The 20,346-nt window shown below is 37.0% G+C and overlaps 1 protein-coding gene across 8 annotated transcripts in view; it reads left to right on the top strand.

Annotated features, from left to right (window-relative positions):
- The window catches only part of LOC134797108 (dachshund homolog 2), a 174,328-nt gene that overhangs the window by 37,697 nt on the left and 116,285 nt on the right, over window positions 1-20,346 (top strand). The window lies entirely within an intron of this gene.

Here is a 20,346-nt window from a genome sequence, read left to right on the forward strand (position 1 = left end):
CTTAACAACACTTTAGGTGTTGTATATCATAACGAATGCAGTTTAGTTATGTTAACTACTTACCAATAATACCAATATATGTTAAACTGTTAGCTAGCAACCAGAACAATGCCACAGTAAACATCTTTAAACTATTCAAACACAATCTCCAAACAGAATGTGCGCATGGCTACTTCTAATAGTTATCCAGCCCGAGTCTGATGACAAATGCGTAATCAGCATCAAATCGTAAAGGATTTAACGCCTCCGTTGGCACGCTTCTTTTGTTGGCCTCATAAAGCGGCCATTACCGTGTTTGATAAAACGTCGGTTGTACAAAAAGACACGAGAAGCTACCGTGGACTCCCCACTGCGTGCCCTCATTCAGCCCGGTGCCTGCTGTGGTCCGTATAAAAGGGAATCCAACAGCGGTCTGGTTCTCGCGTTTTTGTCTGTCCTTGTTAACTTTTTTGCATTTTGCTTTGGTAATTTTGACTCAGTTTTGCAGTGTCATTAAATGGTGGTTTTTGGATTCATCATACATCTACATTTTTTTTTCTTATTTGTTATTTTAGTTTTACTACGCTAGCATAGCGGTACCGTTTATCGCAAGACGTAAAGTAAAGGCATTCGTCACTTCCTTGCAAGTAGGTAATGCTATGCAAGGACAAATAATTTACATCGAGGGTGTTAGATCCTTAGCTGGAAAAACTGATAAAATAGGTATCTGAACAAGTTCAGTATTTAAGAAAGGAATGAAAAGTAAAAATTAAACATGTAGGCAGGTACCATATATTATCCAACAATAATGTTTTCTCTATATTGAGGTATCACGCGATCCTGTTTAATAGTCATTAATGCGTATTTGGTTTTGTATGAGTGAGATTTAATCCGTAAAGACCTCGAGATTTTAATCCAACGTAATGGAATTCAAAGATTTATGTCATCTCAAATTCTTCTCTCTTATAATACCCGAACGGTAGCGCATTGAGCATTAAGATAATGATAGAAATGCGTTAGGATTAAATCAGATGACGTATTAATATTATTTGTTTTCAACAGTGTTATTATACTCTTTGCGTTATGAGCTTACATTTTTGTCATGATTTAATTATGTACTTGTTGTAAATATACGATGTAAACGGCATTGTAACCTAGTTTTTAGTCACTCTGCTACAATCGTAAGTAGATTTTGGTGATCAAAAAAATTAAGTCCATTTTAAATAGTAAAATCCCAACAAATCCAAATATCGCACCAAATGGAGTTCGGGTTAACCCTTTCCGAACAACTGACACCCTCGACAGACTAAACTTATAACCTTTTAAACACCCGATGCTCCTGCAAAACAAACGGCAATCGCAACAAAGGATCCGTTTACATTCTGACGCCTTTTAAACTAACAAAGGCCTGATTCAAATAAACACTAAATCGTTAACCCTTTGACCGTCCGTGGGCAATTTTCAGTTCGGAAAACGGAATGGAAATGATTTCCTAAAGGGTCGGCCGACACCCCAACTCGGTGGTTCTGACATGGCGCCTATTTTCAAGCCTCTGGCTTCACACCTTCGGATAAATATGTCAAAATTAATGTAGTGTTCGATTAAAGTGAAGGATTGTACTGCTTTTCAATAAATAAATATTCTTATTCATAATAGGTATCAAATGGTTTTTGATAAAGTCAAACTTTTGCCAAAATATATTGTATATTGATGGCTGACGGCGCCCCAAAAACATGATAACATGAACAAATTTAAAGCTTCATAATTATGTATTATTGTATGTTTAACTTGCCCTTTTGTCTACTTGTCTTAGTTTACTGCTTTTAAAGTTTATTATTTAAATGCCGATTAATTTGTACCATTCAGCCTGATTTCTAATACGACTACGTTTGTCACATTGGATTATGCTCTAAGCTCACAAGTTATTGTAAACAATTTACGTTTTATTTATTTATTCAAATAACATGAAAGCAATACGTATGTAAACCCTGTCGAAAGTGATAGACATCTAAATTGAATATTTATCGCTCGAGTGCGAGATAGCTGCTTGCTTATCCAGGAATCACCGAGGTGTTTCCCTGCGTTTGTCCTCTGTGTGCAAATTGTCCCCTTAACGAGCCAATTTCACTGTCTGACACTTTGAATCTTTTATATTCTTCAAAACATGACATTTGATATCAAAAGCCTTATTGTAACAGGAACGTAATTTTGACTCACCTACATGTTATTATTATTTTTATATATTTTTTACAATATAACTACGATACATTCAGCTGCTGCTTTGCTTGTATTACTAATATTCTAACTAGTCAAATCTATCCCACCAAAAACATTCTGTAAAAAACTAGCCAAGTCTCGATGGAGCTGCTTGTTTATCTCTAAAAAGTAATGAAATCTAGAAAAAGTCGTGCCAAGTCTAAGGTTCCTTACTGCGATTTCTTTATTATTATAGTTAATGTTGTGTGACTTAGCCGTTGAAGGGTACACCAGGGTACAAAACCAGGTGCTCCATGACACCATTGCACCAATCTGTCGCCAGAACCGCTACCCATTGACGATGGAAAATTGCCAATTGGAAAACGTTGATTCAATAACCAGTCAATTGTAGGCTTGATAAAGCTGCGTATTTCAATAATACTTATGTATAGGCGAGCCTGAAACAAACACTTCTTTTTGGAGCGTCAAATCGACCATCGATCTAACATAAAATAGACGTACAGACGGACGTCTATCAATGATAATTTTTTATACTGTTTGTTTCAGGCTCGCCTATACATAAGTATTATTGAAATACGCAGTTTTATCAAGCCTACAATTGACTGGTTATTGAATCAACGTTTTCCAAGTGGCAATTTTCCATCGTCAATGGGTAGCGGTTCTGGCGACAGATTGGTGCAATGGTGTCATGGAGCACCTGGTTTTGTACCCTTGTGTACCCTTCAACGGCCAAGTCACACAACATTAACTATAATAATAAAGAAATCGCAGTAAGGATCCTTAGACTTGGCACGACTTTGTCTAGATTTCATTACTTTTTAGAGATAAACAAGCAGCTCCATCGAGACTTGGCCAGTTTTTTACAGAATGTTTTTGGTGGGATTTCACTTCTTTTTGTAGAAACGTGGGCATATTGATAGTAGAATAAAGTTAATCGTTCGACTATTTCTTCTTGTAAACTTGTAAGTATAAGTATAAAAACCAGTCTAGTCTTATCCAGAGTTTTCCTTTAATTTTATTTATATGCGTATTAAAAGCAGAAGGGGAGGCATTCGCCCAGCAGTGGGACGCTATAGGCTAGATTAAATTAGAAGATGTGTCCCACTACGCTGGATTTTTGCAATGACAGTCGATCTTTTTATGTACCAATAGTAGAAGGGGACATTACCATATCTCTAATACAGCTGAGGGTTCTTCATCAGATACTTCAGACCTTCGATTTTTGACATCAAATGAAGCGGCCCACCAAGTTGAATATTTTTTGTAAAGGCGGTATGTCGATCTCTAATAGTTTGGTTGGGCTCTTGTGTTTTCTAATCAGGGTCACCAGGTACTCCAGATCTTCGATTATCCTAGTTTTTATAGTTTTCCCTTTATGTGGCCATTAAACCCTAACTCTGTATCAAATTTCAGCTCTCTGAGTTTATGGGAAGTACTAGTTCTATTCTGATGATCATGAGTGAGTGAGTGTCATAAATGCGAAACTTTGCTTTCGCTTAATTTCGGAACTAAATGACCTACAGACTTGAAATTTTGGATTTTAAGTATGTGATTATAGCTTACTGGATGAAGAAAATTTCTGCGTTCTGGTCTTATCCAGAGGTTCTCAAATAGGGGCCTGAAAATGCGGCGAAATGGTTCCAGTAAAGGATGGTACGGCAGTGTTTGCTTCGCGCTCGACTTGGCGGGGGCACTGCCGTGCCCCCCGATTTTACAGGCTTTACTGGTTGCCTTCGTAGCATATTAACTATTGTAAAAACCTAATGTTTATAATAGAAATTTACATGATGTTTTTGGTAACAAATGTTTGAAGAAATATAAAAAGTAATGGAATTCACTATCTAGTTTTGTTGCTGGAATTAACAAAGGGTGTGGTCACAACATATCATTGGAAATCCTCTTTGATCTCGCCGCCTGTCGCCCCCGCACTCCGTACAATAGTCATTCAATTATTCGCCTTGACACTCGACTCGACATATAATCATCAGGTACGATATAATGATCGGTTACAAATTAAGCTAATATAACTAAGCGTTCTTATTTAGACCAACGGAGATAGAAAAACAGTACCATGAGACATTAAGTTGTTGGTTTATAGGTGCTATTCTACTGTGCAAAAAATTAAACAAATTATTTTATTTAATCAATTGTCGTGATAAAACAATAAGTACCTACTATTTTATTAGACGTGCAAATGGTAAAATCAGAGTAGCGTGTCAAAGCTGCAAACAGGTCTGCTTAGCCCCCATGGAGGTGTTAACGTGTGCACCATGTGAGAATCCTTGTGTTTAATGAGGCCTCTCGCCAATTATGTCATGCTGGCCGGTGCGTTGCGCTGGGCGCTCACCGCACTCACCCACTTGCGCGCTTGGCCGTGATGAGGAACGTATGAACTTTCCCTCTCGGCATACCCTAACTGCTCCTCACCCCTCCCCCGCTCCCTCTTAGGACACGTCTTCAAGTGCGAAGCATACCTGTAATCTGTTTACTCGGACGGCTACTCGACTGTACACACTGTTCAAACATGCTTCTGTTGGAACTAATTTTGTATGAAAACCTACCCACGACGTTTGCAGATCACTCAAAGCGTTTGAGACAAATGAATCTATAAAATTAATTAGACAAGTAATCGAAAACTCGAAAGAATTTCTCCATCTCTGCTGTAGGGGAGCCGGAAACAAATGAGGGGCGGACATTGAATAATTCGATTTCCTTATTTGTACCAATCAATATCTTAAGAGAATATTCGATATCGTCCGGCGAATGAGATATTGAATATTAAAATGATATTTATATAACATGGAACTTTGACGTAGATTTATCCGACGTTAAACTTAGTTTTCCTTCAACTCTAATTGTTATAAACTTTTGTAAAGAACTGTTGCATCTGTTTTCGTCACCAGATATCCAAATTATGTAGTAAACTCAGGTGCAAGAGCACGATAACTGAGTTAGGAGTGATCCCCTCTAAACAGTTAAAGGGTGGCATCGCTAGCGTGCGGTGGCGGGCGGTCGCAGACGGCATATTAGTAGGTATAATTGCATTTGCTACCGAGCTCACTGACGTTTCCTTAAGAGAGTATCTACCGCTGAATCTATGAAGACAATCGAGTTACCAACATAAACCACCCTCTGGAATAAGTTGGCACTGATGAGAATATTTCGCTTCTTGATTGAATTCCTGACATCTTCAGTGCCAATTCTCGGCAATGTTATGGGAAGGAGACCGGATGCAATTAAGATGGAAGCTGGCTTATTACAGAAAAGAAAAATAGCGGTACATAAATCTGCTGGTCAAATGAAATAAGAACGTTGTATCTGATTAATTAAGAAACTCCGGGGAAAATAAGCTCATATTAAATTTTGTTCGTAATGCTGTCGGGTACTTATTTAATTCCGGATATAAAATTTCTGTGATTGAGCCCCAGCGGGTGGGGCCGAGGGGCGTGAATTCCAACAAAATTAGCACCAGGGGTCGAAATAAAAAAGCGAAGGAAAAATTTAATGAACAGGAAAATGCTCCTTTTTGCAGCTATTCCATCTATTTATCTACATCGGGATGCCCATTACCTTGCTAAGAGAAAAGTTTACATTTTTAATTTAATGATTCCACTTTGTGGAAGTTGGGCGGGTTTCAGCGAGATCTTAATTTGGGGATTTCTGAGGCGTCTCGTTTTGTAAATATTATTCCTTTAATAAGACCTCACGTCGAGGGGGTGCCTTCTGAACTCCGTGATTATGACTCTCTCGCGAGCTTCATTTTGGACCTCGTCAATTTGATTGGCGCTAATGAAATTTTTCCTACTCTCTTTGCCATTTTCTTGTTCTTGACAGAATAATTTTCAAGGAACACGACATTTCTTGTTGTCACTTACACACTCTAAACGATTACCAGACGCAATTTGACTTTTAGGACGATATTTTTCCTGTTCATTTTTATGTTTCACTTTTGCTAATGCAATTTGGTGGTTATCTCATTTCTCGGTGGGTAAAGTGCGTGTCCCATCTGTAGCAAAATTTCTAAATCGTCAAGTCTCAGCTGGCGTGGAGTTCACGATGACGTTTCGCTCTTAGCGGCTGTTTTAAAATTGAATATTTGATGCGCTCCCTCATGACGAATCCGCGGCGGGCGAAAGTGCCCAATTCCGCGGTGCGTAATTTTTGAAATGTCTTTGTTAACGACTCCGCTCATTACCCCCAATTCCCGTGTACCTATGATTCACTTTACAATGCTCTAATAGTCTCATAAAACTTTTATTCCACGGTAGCATTTTTATAAATTAAGGTTTATTGAATACCTAACTAAAAATTATGTTTATTTAGCAAGAATAGAAGAGTTATACATTTGTTACATTATAGTATTTCAGGATATTTTATTGAAATTCATGCATTTTCTCTTGGAAAACACTAGTTGGTGAAGTGATGAAAGCATTAGCTGATGAAGGCTATAAAATTGTCATGTTTAAGCTGTTTTGTGAAATCGGTAAATTCAGGTTATGTAAATAGTAATAATATGTATACCTACATACACGGTGGCCACAAAATAAGTGCATTCCGGTTGCCAGGGAGGTTTTAGGATTTTACTGAGCAACTTTTACTATGGGACCAACCCCGAAATCGCGAAAAAAATACCCTCCCATAGAAAAAAAACCAGCCAAAATGTATGAAACAGCCAATTTTTTTTTCGCTATTTCGGGGTTGGTCCCATAGTAAAAGTTGCTCAGTATAATCAATCAATCAATCAATCAATCAATTTATTTAATTCAGACCATGTCCATTGTGTTAGTATACATTCCCTTAATATTATGTTAGTACTTAAACCTATACAAAATTATAACAAAAATTAATAAATTATAACAACTTATATACTAAGCCTCTGGAGCCCATATGTACATCGTCCCAGTGTTTCCAGAAGGCGCAAGCAGGTGACTCTAACACTAGGCGCAAGAGGCTGTTGGAACTGTCACGCACGCGACGCATCAGAGAGGCAGTTCTATTGCGTATTATCGCACCGAAGCTGTCAGTGTGCGCCTCCGCGAACATTCCGGACGCGCTGCAATATAATCCCAAAACCTCCCTGGCAACGGGAATGCACATATTTTTGGCCACCCCGTATCTAGAGCGATGTATTATAATATTATACTCATACGGACTGTAATGTCGCTTGGTTTTTCTTAAATATTAGTTATAGGTACAATGTATGTACAGTGTACATAGACCAGGGGCCGATTGCATAACAAACTACAACTAATATTACAAGCGGAACTCCTTATTTAATAAGTGAAATTAGAAAAGGAGTTCCGCTTGTAATATTAGTTGTAGTTTGTTATGCAATCGGCCCCTGGTAGGTAATTAGATTTTTTAAAGATTTCCGTATGTTATTTAGGTACCTACTTAAGAGCCCTTTCTACCAAATGAATACGGTTCTTTACAAATACAAAATATAATGTACAGTCGGCATCAAATAGATAGTGACAGTCAAAGTGAGCAAATATATAGCAACACACTTGTGTTACCGTTGGAATAAAGATGTGTTGCGGTATATTTGGTCACTTTGGCTAACAAGGAAGGGTACCCAACTAGCCGGCTCCGATTTGATTAATTTTTATATATGTTATAGAGTAGTCTAAAATAACGGACACGTATTTTTTTTTAGCTGCCCATACTCAACTTCCTGGGAGAAATTGGCCTACAAAGTACTAAAAACTCAAAAAGTGACAAAACGCTCTAACTTCTGTAGAGTGTTTTGTTCAAGCAAATTTCTAGTTAAATACTAGTATGAATATATGTTCGAGAACACGAAAAAATAATGGACACGTGTTTTGCTATTTCGGCTCAAATTCATATTTTACAAAAAAAAACACACTTAAAAATTTCATACTTGTCATCGTTTCACGCGCTTCACTTTAGTACCGTGTGTTCACGTCGCCCGCCCGGCGCCGCCAACGCGTTGCCGCGCGCCTGCAGCTCCGCGTTCACCACGATGCCGGGCGCCTAACAGGGTATTCAAATATTTCAAATGTACACTTTTAGGATCTTTGATGTTTCAAAATATGCTAGGACTTAATGTCCAAACCGGTTAACAACCATGACAACATTCTTCACTACCGGGAAGTTTTTAGTTTTCATGATTAAAAAAAACGAATAAAATAACCAACGTGAAGTTTGAGTGAAACGATGAGAATTATGAAACTATGAAATGTGTTTTTTTTTTTGTAAAATATGAGTTTGAGCCGAAATAACAAAACACGTTTCATTATTTTTTCATGTTCTCTAACATATATGCAAACCAGTAATATACTAGAAATTTGCTTGAACAAAACTGTCTACAGAAGTTAGAGCGTTTTGTCACTTTTCAGTACTTAGGAGGCCAATTTCTCCCAGGAAGTTAAGTATGGGCAGCTAAAAAAAAATACGTATCCGTTATTTTAGACTACTCTATAACATAAACTGAAATAAATGTCATATACTAAGAAAAAACTTTACTTGAAATACTTTAGTACTCTAAGTATAACATATATAAAAATTAATCAAATCGGAGCCGGCCAGTTGGGTACCCTTCCTTGTGAGACTATCTACATATTTGACGCCGACTGTACGTACGATAAAACGTAGATAAAGCTGGTCAAGCAAATCTTGTCAGTAAAAAAAGGCGCGAAATTCAAATTTTCTATGGGACGATATCCCTTCGCGCCTACATTTTTCAAATTTGCCGTCTTTTTCTACTGACAAGATCTGCTTGACCAGCTATAGATGTGCAGAGTCTATAATAAATAAAATGACAAGTAAACAAACATTTTGTTTATGAAGTTTAATTGTGTGACTTTCTGCAGGCCTGTCTTCTTAGCCTTACGAAAAATAATTCTTTATTGTTATCTACTTACATAAGTCTATAATACATCTATATTAATAAAGGATACACCTAGTATGAATACAATGACCAACATAACGAGCATGAGAAGTCAAAAGAGATTTTCTCCAATTTGTGAAGTCGTTGGTGGCACTGATTACTTTTCAAGTTACCCAGGACCTACTTATAACATGTTAACATGTGAATATTCCTAGATTTCTGTAAAATGATTACTTATAACTATATATCTGGCACGCCGTTATCAGACACCACTGTATGGCACTCACAGGTTCCCATTATAAACACAAATGGTAACAGATTAGTTTCTTTCTAATTACATAGATAAGCAACTCCAATAACGGTTGGTTTATCGCATTCATTTGTTTGAAATCTAATAGGAATTCGCATATTGATACCTATGTGCTCTCTTTATTGGTCGATATTGTGTTTGCTTTCTGATACTGGCTATGTTTCGTGGATATTAACAACTTAATGATAAACGTATCGTGGAAATTGAACACATCTATCAGTAAAATACAATTTAACGAATTAGTGACAAAATTAGTGTTTAAATTCAACGCAATCGATCCAAAATTTAAAAACTTACTATGATAAAACTGACTTAATTAAACATTAGGGATGTAATTATTGTGTGTTAATGAAAAGTCACATGGTTGGTGTATAAATTATGTTTGTAACTCAATAAGTTTTCGGGGTCAACATTCGACCACCTGTCAAAATATATTGCAATAGGAATGAGCTTTTTAGGAATATTTATAAGATAATTAATCCATAGTCATCTTAGTCACAATTCATCATAAGGACGACTAAATTAATTTAAAAAATGCATTATTAGCATTTAGACTGTTAGGATAGTAAGATAAGGTAAGGGGTCGAGGGGTGTTTTTTTTACAAAAAAACATCTGTTGTGTGGATCGTACGAGTTTTTTGTATTTCAAAAGGCGACATGATGGATCAGTTTCAACACGAGCTCGTCGGTGCCTTTGTTGCCCGGTTTATGGCTTTGTAATGTGTTTCTTTGTTTGTTCAGTACGTGTTACAGTCGCTTCCGAACTTTGTGGAAAATTACTACTTTATTACTTTAAGTTGTCTTGGGTTATTTTTTGAGTCATACTTTTCAAAATTTTAATCATTACTGAAAATGTACATGCCAATAACAGTTAAAATTAGTATATACTCGTATGTACGTACAGTAAACGCGTTTTCTTTAGTATTTAGTTCTGTGTAATAAAAAACTCAATAGATAATTGAAACCATTAAATTTCAATAACAAACAATTCAATAGATATTATTACATGTGGTGGGAGTGTGCATCGGATAGGACCAAATGGCGGGAAAGAGGGGAGGCCTTTGCCCAGCAGTGGGACACTCCTATAGGCTAATAAAAAAAAAAAAAGTTGTAATTAACGGTCCTTATCTTTTCTGCGATCCTTAAAAGGGATTATACCTATAAATGATATTACAAATGGATTACGCGACAGCTAATTTTTGAAGGCGACACAAAGGTGCAGCAAAAAATACTCCGAAACATCTCCAAGACCTTTGTACAAGTGTGGGAGTGTTGCGCCTCGAGTGCTCTTTAAAACCACCGTTGCGTGTTTTTTAATCGGATTTCGTACACATTGGAAACTGAAGTTTACGTAATCTTATCTTTTTAGAGAAAAAACGACCATTTCTTTCATATGCCATTGTAAAAGCATGTGACATTAAAAGATTTTGAGATTTGAAGTACTTCAAGATGAAATTATCAGTCAGACGCGTTCTTCCATGTGCGTTGGGTTTTATCTCTTAAGTTTTTTCGATTTAGTCCGGGCCTTAGTCATTCACGAGAATGAAAGCTTTGCACGGAGTGCACGGGGCTTCGTGCAGCCATCTGAATGAGGAGCCATTCGTAAGGCAAATATGAGCCGGAGCTAATCTCGCGACTGAGCGGTCTTGATATTTGTTCTATGTACGAGTACTATGTGCGGCAAATATGGGGCTAATCTTAAAGCAGCGAGCGTCTAAGCCATCTTGATACTAGTGATTTTAGTTGAATCTTACAAGATACATCCTTGCTTAACGAAAGCTCTTCATACATCTTTTCTTCAATTAACTCTTCAGTAAATAAAACATCATTTTAATATTGATCAACATATCTGATCATATATGTACATGTACCTCTTAATTTAAAATAAGACATCTGCAAGTTAACCCTATTAAAGATTGCTGCTGTATCACTAATCCTTAATAGAAAACCGCAACAAAATTTTCGACCCGTTTTGGAGATAAATTAAAACTTTCACCGTGTATACAAATAAACACCTGAATTAACTTTTCTACATACATATATGAATATACCCTCTCCGTTCCATTGCTGGTAAAAATGTGATTCTAGAATAAATAAGAATAATACAATTAATAATTTATTTTTGCTACCCTTATACTTATTTCTTCCCTTCGATAATTTCTACTACCTGAAGGTTGTCTGGAAGAGATCGCTCTTTAGCGATAAGACCGCCTGTTGTTGCTTAGTTTTTTATTTATGTTAATTTGCTGTATTTAATCATGTTTTCATTGTGCACAATAAAGAATATTATTATTATTATTAATAATAAAACAAATAAATAATATAACACAGATTTTGGGGCTAGCCAAAACTAAGGAAATCGATAACAGTTCATCTAGCTATTGCTACAAAGCGACAATACTAAACAGGTTAGGTCGGTGCACACCGAATGCGTTCGATATTTAATAAATACATTCATACAGCTATAGCTACAAACTGCTATAGCTATTGGTACATACTCTTATAGCAGTTTTAGCCATAATATCATAGCAAATTTCAAGACTAGTACAGTCAGTAAAAAAATCGGGGTAGCAATTAGCACATCTGAATAAAACACATGTAATCCGTACCCAGGGCGAACGAGGCCGACCGGGGCCGAATGATCACGAAGCCAAAGAGTGTTTATTTACATGCGACTCCGAGGGCTCTCTGTGCCGTTCGTCAGATTGAAAGGTAGAGCTATGAACGGGAGAATGGACAGGATAATTAAATGCATTTAAGTATAACAAAAAACTGTACGTACGTTTCCACTGCACTAACATCAACAAATTCATGATTCTATTTACTCTTAATTTTGATAAAGAAAATTTCATAACCAAAAACACATACACGTACAGTCAGCATTAAATAGATAGTGACGACCAAAGTGGCCAAATATATACCCAGGCCGGTACACATCCTTATTGCTATGGTAACAAATGAATGTTATGATATATTTAGCTACTTTGGCCGTCATGTACTATCTATTTATTTGATGCTGACTGTACCACAAACGGAATACGTCAATAAGAAGTTTGTAGATACACCCCACAAAGAAATCATAAAGCAGCATTAATTACTTAACTAAAGAAGAATTCAGAAACTAATTCTGAAAAATATTAAATTATATTTTTTTTATATGAGGGGCACGTAATGACAACTATTATACAGGGTGGAACATTTCTAGAGACTGAGCTGAAAGGATAATGTTATCTAAGTGATCTACAATCGAGTTATTATAATCGTAAAGCTGAAGTAACAAGTAAAACAAAATCACTAAAATGAAATATTTTTATATCAGTGACAACCCTACAATAATATTTACATTTTAAATTGACACATGTCATGTCATACAATAGGATCTACTTGCTAGGGTTGAAACATAAAGATTTTTGCACTCATGTTTAACAAAATGTATCTCTAAAACGGTTAGAAATATTAACGTGATTAATAAGTGAAAAATAAAGTACGTAGCCTAAACAATTCCCCGTTTGGGTAAAAGTCCTTCGTTCTGTTCCACCCGATATACCTATTCTTTGTTTAAAGAATTATTGCATAATTGAAACGTATAAATATAGCTATCAGTACTGTACATTTTGCTGTCAAATAATTAATGCCAATTCTGTCTTTAACCATCACTACGCCTAACCCTGTTCCTGGGTCCTGGGATGTCAGTCAACTCAATCGCTTACCGAGCACGGATGAGATGAAGGGTAACGCGGACTAGTATAAGTTAGTGTCCCACCAAAACCGGATTTTTTTGCCAAAACCGAAATCAAAGATTCGGTTTTGCTCTAGTTTCGGTTGAAACAGAACATTCGGCCGAAACATGATTTTTATGCCGAAACCGAAATGGAAACTTCGGCCGAACACTGCCGAAAATACAGTTTCGGCGCGGCCGATAGCGGCACATCTATTATCTCCGAAAGATATTCGTACTTAATAAGTTAGTGTAGTCCATGTCATTGCTAATTTCAACCTCCGGTCATGTTCGCGGTCCCCTAATTTAATTTAAAACGTATCCATTTCCTTTTTGCAAACAAAGTAAAGGCAGTTTATAGCGGTTACAGAGAGGCGAAAGTGTATTGCAATGAAGTATAGAAAAAAAGAAACGGGAGTTTTGATTGATCACCGCCTCGAAGCCGTTTTTTGTGTGAAATTAAAAACACGGAGTGGGCATGCGTTGGATTAAAGAGGAATTTCATTCGCCCTATAAATAGAGGGACACTGGCTTTGTTACTACAACCGATTGGAAATGTCGTTTCTGTTAGTTTTGTATTATTGGACATCGATTTAATGGGAAAAAAAGTATTAATTTTGCAAGTATTATTTACACGGCCTGGAAGGTTATCAATGCACAAATCTTTATTTTAACTCATCTAGCTACATTTACTCGCGGGTTTTAATACTACATACTAATGTTGAAGTATACCTATAAACACCTTGTGTTAGACACTTTATTAGTTCATAAATACGCACAAACGCATTTAAATGTAAACGAACAGAAACATTAACAGAGCAACCGCAACTGTACCACAAACGAGTAATTAAACCATCTATAATATATTAACGTTATGCATACCGTATTCATGGGAGACTTCGTCGAGTTACCATCGGGAACGGGGAGATGTGTAACACCCAATACCGCAAAGGTAGCGTAATAATAGAAGCTGTTTTGAGGCTTTATGAACGATCAAAATTGCAAGAGCACGTGTATAAAACACACTTTGCGAAGTAGATTTAAATTTTAATACAAAGCTTTCAAGGGGCTGCGGGTGGGTAATGTCTTCGCGTTGGAATTGGATGGATCCGCGTATCACTACTGGGATAAGAGCTCGGCGCGACCGTGGCATACTCCTAATCGGCTTTTAGACTAAAATATCGCATTTGGGATTAACGTTTCGCATAACTTACCTTAGCTTACCAATAATTCATTTTGAAAACTTTGGTCAGTGTTTTTAACAAATTATATCGCATAAATATTTAATAATTGAAATCCACTAATCTTTTCACATTTTGTGGGTAAAGTGGTTAGAAACGAAGTAATATATATTTTTAATAAGATGCAAGACGGAGGCTTAGCGACCCTCCGGGCCGGGCTGGGAATATCCACGCTAAGTGCGCGGGCAGAAGACTCAGGTGTCGACTGCGGCCGATTTCACAAGACAATGCTTAATAATTTCATTTCGCCATTACGGCGGCCATCTTTGCGAGTCGCACAGTTAGAGGGCATCGGCGCACCCCTCTACAGCAATTTGCATTGTAACCCGGACCACGTAGAAAGCCCTAACTGCCATACCACCACCTCCTAACTCTTGAATATATAATTTTGTTGCTTTTATTAACAGCAACTTTGCGTGGGAATTGGCGATAGCCTTCCGCGGCGACTGTTTATTGTGGACGATAACTTGCTAGATTTATTTTATAGTTCGGCATGAGACTTTGTCCAGCAAGGGTTGGTTCAGGTTTTACGCGAACGCTTTTATAATGCCAATAAACAGAGAAAATGTACGAAGCCATTAAAATATTTGCTGGATTTATTTGACAGCCAGCTTGTTTTGAAATGTTTATTGGGCTCGATGATTACATTGTTGAGTAAATGAAGCTTTAATCATTTGAATACAACCGTTTCAGAAGAGTGTAGGCGCCGGTGCATCCGCTGGAAGACCTAGGGAGGTAACTGAAGTTTATTTAGTTATAAATAAAATTGTTTCCGACATTGTTAAGTAGTTGGGTGGTAATGTTTTTTCTTTTTGTACTTCTCGCGAAGTTACAAAGTAAAACCGATAGAGAAACTATTACCATAATAGCTCGAACTGTTGTAAAGTTGAACGCAGCAAACGGTGAGGTGTAACAGAAGTAAACGGAATAGATCTAATTGGCGTTCGGGCGCGGGCCTTAATGTAAAAGTTACTCAAGACGGTTACGGCTTAAAAAGTTTGCGATGATGGTACCCATAAATTAATGTGTTTGCATGTCCCCGCTGCCGTTTAGTATCACTTTACAGTTCTATAGGTACGCCGAGTTTATTTTAGGAGTGTAGGGATGTGGTGTAAATGCAGTGAGTTTACCTAATAAATAAGAGATACTTGAGTATCTGATTAATACTTTTTTTACAAATGTTAGAAGGTCTGCGTATGCGTTCAATGAAATGGAACCTTGGGCCACCGTGGAAATATGTCATCGTATTAGATAATCGACAGCGTTTTTTTATAATTATCAGTTTTTGTTAGTGTAGGTTCCATAAGCTGCAAAAGACTACGAATGAATTTCATTCATAAAAGATACTCACACCTTTTGCAGCTGTTTGTATATGAACATAAAGGATGACTCACGTTAGACCGGGCCGTGGCCAGACCGGAGCTTCGTTTTCTATGGAAAGCACCACTTGATCACCGATCAGCCGCATAGAAAATGATATGATGGACGCCTCGGCCCGGACACGGCCCGGTCTAGTGTGAGTCATCCTTTATATGTATTTGACTTTCTTTCTAACATAATATAACTATCTAATCAATGTCTAGTACTAGTATACCTAATCAATGCAAGCATACTAAGTATGACTTAAAAATAATTGATCGAAAATGAAATTCCCTTAGCAAAACAAGTATTTAAGTGGCCGTTCAGTCGGCAGTTGTAAACCAGAACAGTGATCCCGGAAATCCGGAAATATTGGGCCCCAGTGCGGAATAAATTGTGGCTCTAATTCTAATGGCGACTTTTAGGGGAATGCGTAATTCCATTTCGTGTTTCCAACTCTTTAGGGGTTCGTAATATCGACATTAATTGGGTTTGAAAGGTTTCTTATGAGGGAAGTTTTCGAATATTTCAATTTACTTCTTAGAGTCATTGTTCTTTAACTGCGACTATACCTATATGCGTTTAATCTAATAATGGTGCGAGTGATCGTAAATTCTGGTGGTTGTAAAAGGTATTAGGTATATATGTATGACTGGTTCAAATCTATATTGTAATAAAAAAAAAATACTTTCTGTTACCTAAACCAGGTGACTAAAGAGTTGGGCCTGGTTAGTAGGTAGGTATACATGGTGGCATGGATTGATAGATCACAGTAAAATTTTTGTGTCATCTCTATAAATTTTATCCTGTATTTCAGAAGTTCCCGTTAACGTTTGGACACACAACCTTTGAATAAAGGTAAACAAGAAGTTATCAAAAGTTTTTAAATAATCAATGTTTACTGCGGAGCATGCACTTGGTACACTTACCGCGAGTGCACTCTATTTATTGTTTCTACCATAATTACAAAGAGCTTATCCATTATGCCTGCATAATGGGCACAGGACATGGGGGCATCTTGTTCGTTGACACTTGTGCTTTTGTCCTACGACGTGTCGGGTTTCCTACACGTGCAATACGTGCATGCATCACGTAACTGATGTAAATGGTGGTTTGATTGTGGAGGTGGCGAGTTCCTGGTGGTTCTAGTGGTGATTGATTAAGGCTTTAATACTTAATTAAGTAAGTTCTTATTATACGTATGTGAATTAAAATATTATTTATTGTTATTGACATTTGACGTGTGATTTTAAGAACCAGAATGAAACTAGTAACTATTAGAATAGAACTTATTTCAAAATGCGCATAATGATGACTAATTTCTATTTTCATAGATATCGGAGATTTATATATAAGGAAATTCCCTGTGTTCTAATAAATTAATATTATTTATATACGCGTAAGTTGCGCGTCGCGAGTGGAAAGCTAATCGTATCGAGCTCTATTCGCGCGTTATAATTAGTACAAATCGTCTGCCCCGGCCGCCTCCGCACAGACTTACCAACGAAAAGACTAGGCGATAATGCCACATTTATTACACAAGGAACTTTCTTGGCGTAACGGGATGTCGATGAATCATTAAAAGAAAAAACAGGATTCGTACGAATGAGTTGTTTCTGACCTATGTGGACTTTATCGCTTTATTGCTACTAAATATGTAAAAAAAAAAATATTCTTAACGACTGCTATACGGAAACCTATGAAGTTAGGAAAATACTTTTCAGTTTCAGATATCTGAATTGCATTGACTACCTATCTTTTGCAGTTGTACTTTTGTATTAATTTTACTTTTGGGACTAATTGGGTCACATGTCACACAACACGCAAATAGTATCTAATGATTCCAAACATCATAAAAATATGTTAGGTTGTAAATAACTTGTCTAAACATTACTTGGTCGAGTCATGGAATTCAGTAATCTCGCGAGCTAATAGATTCGATAATTCATCGCGACGCGTCGGAATCGATAGCACTCGATTGATGGCAGCCGAGAATCAACTCGACTCGCGACGGGTGAAACGCTCCTTCACGCTTGCCTTACCCCCGATTAATTAAATCTATTAAAGTTTAAAACCCATTTGATTACACTATGATGTATAAACTTTTCCTTTTTTGAAGTCGGTAAATGATTATTAATTTAAATCGGAAATATTTAGGTAATAAATATTTCTTTTTAGATTTTCCCATCGCAGAGGAAACCTGAAACGCGTCACTAAGCGATTCGGCTTGCTTACAATTTTTACGTAAGGTTCCCAAAACTTCTGCCAGAAAAAGGCGGAATTGAGTAGCCACCGGCGCGGCGTCAGTTTCGGTCACATTCCATTCATTGGTTCTTTGGCGCTGCGGTACCTATTAACTGTGATGTTTTCGGACAAAAAATTATAATACTGTCTACAACTTTTTACTGGTTGTGAAATGTACAAATAAAATATCATGTCGATTTGGTATTAAGGTTCATAACGAGAGTTATTTTTTTATTTTACAAAAAGTTTTAATTGATTATAAAGAGTCTACATCACATGTATTTATTTATATTTTATAAACATATTATTTAGCAGCTAAGTACATTATTTAATCGTAAATATGACTTCCATTGCCTAGATTATAAAAGCAACGTCATGAATATGACGCCATGATGACGGGTAAACCTGCAAATTCATTGTAGCGAATTTAACTGCTCCCTACGAAATCGTTTAGCTTAAGTAGTTTATAATTAACAACAGAATTTAATTACTTAAAAATCCTCGGCTACCGTACAGTCACAGATCAAACGCGTAAATAGACCGTCACTAATTATGAGACGAAAAAATTGTTGGATTGAATCCAAACATTTGTCTCTTAACGAATCGTGTCGCGGCGGCGAGTCAAAGCGGCGTGATTCGGCAATTCTGTGCCGTCTTCGAATGCTGGCTGCCCATTCGTTCCTTCGGCTACGCCTACCCAATAAATTAGATGCCTAGTAGCATGCCGCATAGTTACAAACTAATGAAATCCCAAAAAGATCTCAACCCATTTTCTTAACAACTTTTCCGAGAGAGCACACGCCTTCAAAGATTTTACCCCGCGAAATAATTTCGCTAATAACGCTTTGCGCTCACACGGGTATGTTATGCAACCATAGGAATTTCATTAGATACACACGCGTTTGTTTGTTAAGACGCTTTCCATTGCTAAAAGTTTCTTGAGGCGGGTATAATTCCTTTGTTTGTTGTCGGGGTGGCGGGCGGGCTCACCCACTACGTTTTCTAAGTCATCGGGTCCAATTATGCCCCTTTGTAGGTTTTGATATGTAAATTCGCGATTTTATTAAACAAACCGGGATGCCATTCGAGGGCAGCGAGCCGGATTAATAGCTTCTTCAGATTTGTGTAATCGCTTTCTCTTAAGACAACATCAGTGGGAAGTCGCAGGGGATCAATTCTCTTTTAAGTGTGATGAAGAGTAAATGTATCATCTATTAAGTGGCATTAGTAACAACATTAGTTAGTATAATCTAATTTTGTTACTAAAATAAGGTAAAATATGATAACAAGTAGTTTTACATAATTATTTTAAATAGGTATAAATTAGAATGTCAAGTAAGTAAATGAATTTCAATAACTTGTACTTAGATCTCTAAGGTTTATACATTTACAATGATGTGCAATTTGTAATTATTAATTTATTTTAGTAACTTCAATAACATTTGAACTTTAAAAACGCACGGACTGAATTGTAATAAAACTGAAACTGAACTAAACTAAATTACAGTTCTGTTGCATTACATTGATGTCGACAGCGACAATGCTAAATTAATCTCCATACGTAAACATAAAACGGGCATAACGACCGAACTACCCATTCGATTTAAGCTTAATTTTTACCCCGGCACTATTAATAATTTACACAGGATAAAGCCAACGTTTGCGCCATATTACAACGCATAAATTAATTATGTCGTTCGCTTGTTTAACTGCGAATCAGATGAGTTTTATTGACAATATTGTTGGGAAAGAGCAATTTGCGGGATGGCCACACTGACGCCAAGTGGTCACCAAACAGGGGAACCGTGGGGCGGCCGGCAATTGTCAACTGGTCGTATTTAATAACATCGATAGTGATAGTTAGCCAGCGCGACACTAACGGGGAGGAGAAGGACTTCGTATCTTCCAATGTATTTCAAAGTGCCAACTTGGGTACTAAACTCAATATTTGATGTATTTTTCAAATGCAAAATACAAAATTTTAATCACACACTGTACTTTAATACTACTTAGGTCCATGTTTTTCTTAATTGTGTGTTTGCAGTTGCAGTATAAAGCAGTAAAAATTGTTAGGATAGGTTTCATATAAGGAGTTGATTTATTTCGTCGTATTTAATGCTTTCTTGCTTAAGTCAACTTAATACCTGGTAGTTCTGGTAGCACTGAAGCCTGAGGCGAGCTAGTTCCTGACTGGGATACGCCTCGAAAGGCGGGCAGAATCCGTTTGTAACTGGAGCAATGTATTGTGATTGTTTATGTTTACGCAAATCTTCAATGCCTGGGGCACTGCGCTGTAACAAAACGGCGCATGAGTCCTTAATGCTCTTATGCATATGAGACTTCTAGCTTTAGAAACTGAACGAGCTCTCTCCACACCTCCACAGCAAACTATCAGAGCGTCGGTACATGCAAATGTTTCCATCGCATT

This window comes from Cydia splendana, chromosome 1 (assembly GCF_910591565.1).
Source record: "Cydia splendana chromosome 1, ilCydSple1.2, whole genome shotgun sequence".
In the NCBI taxonomy this organism is placed as follows: Eukaryota; Metazoa; Arthropoda; class Insecta; order Lepidoptera; family Tortricidae; genus Cydia; species Cydia splendana.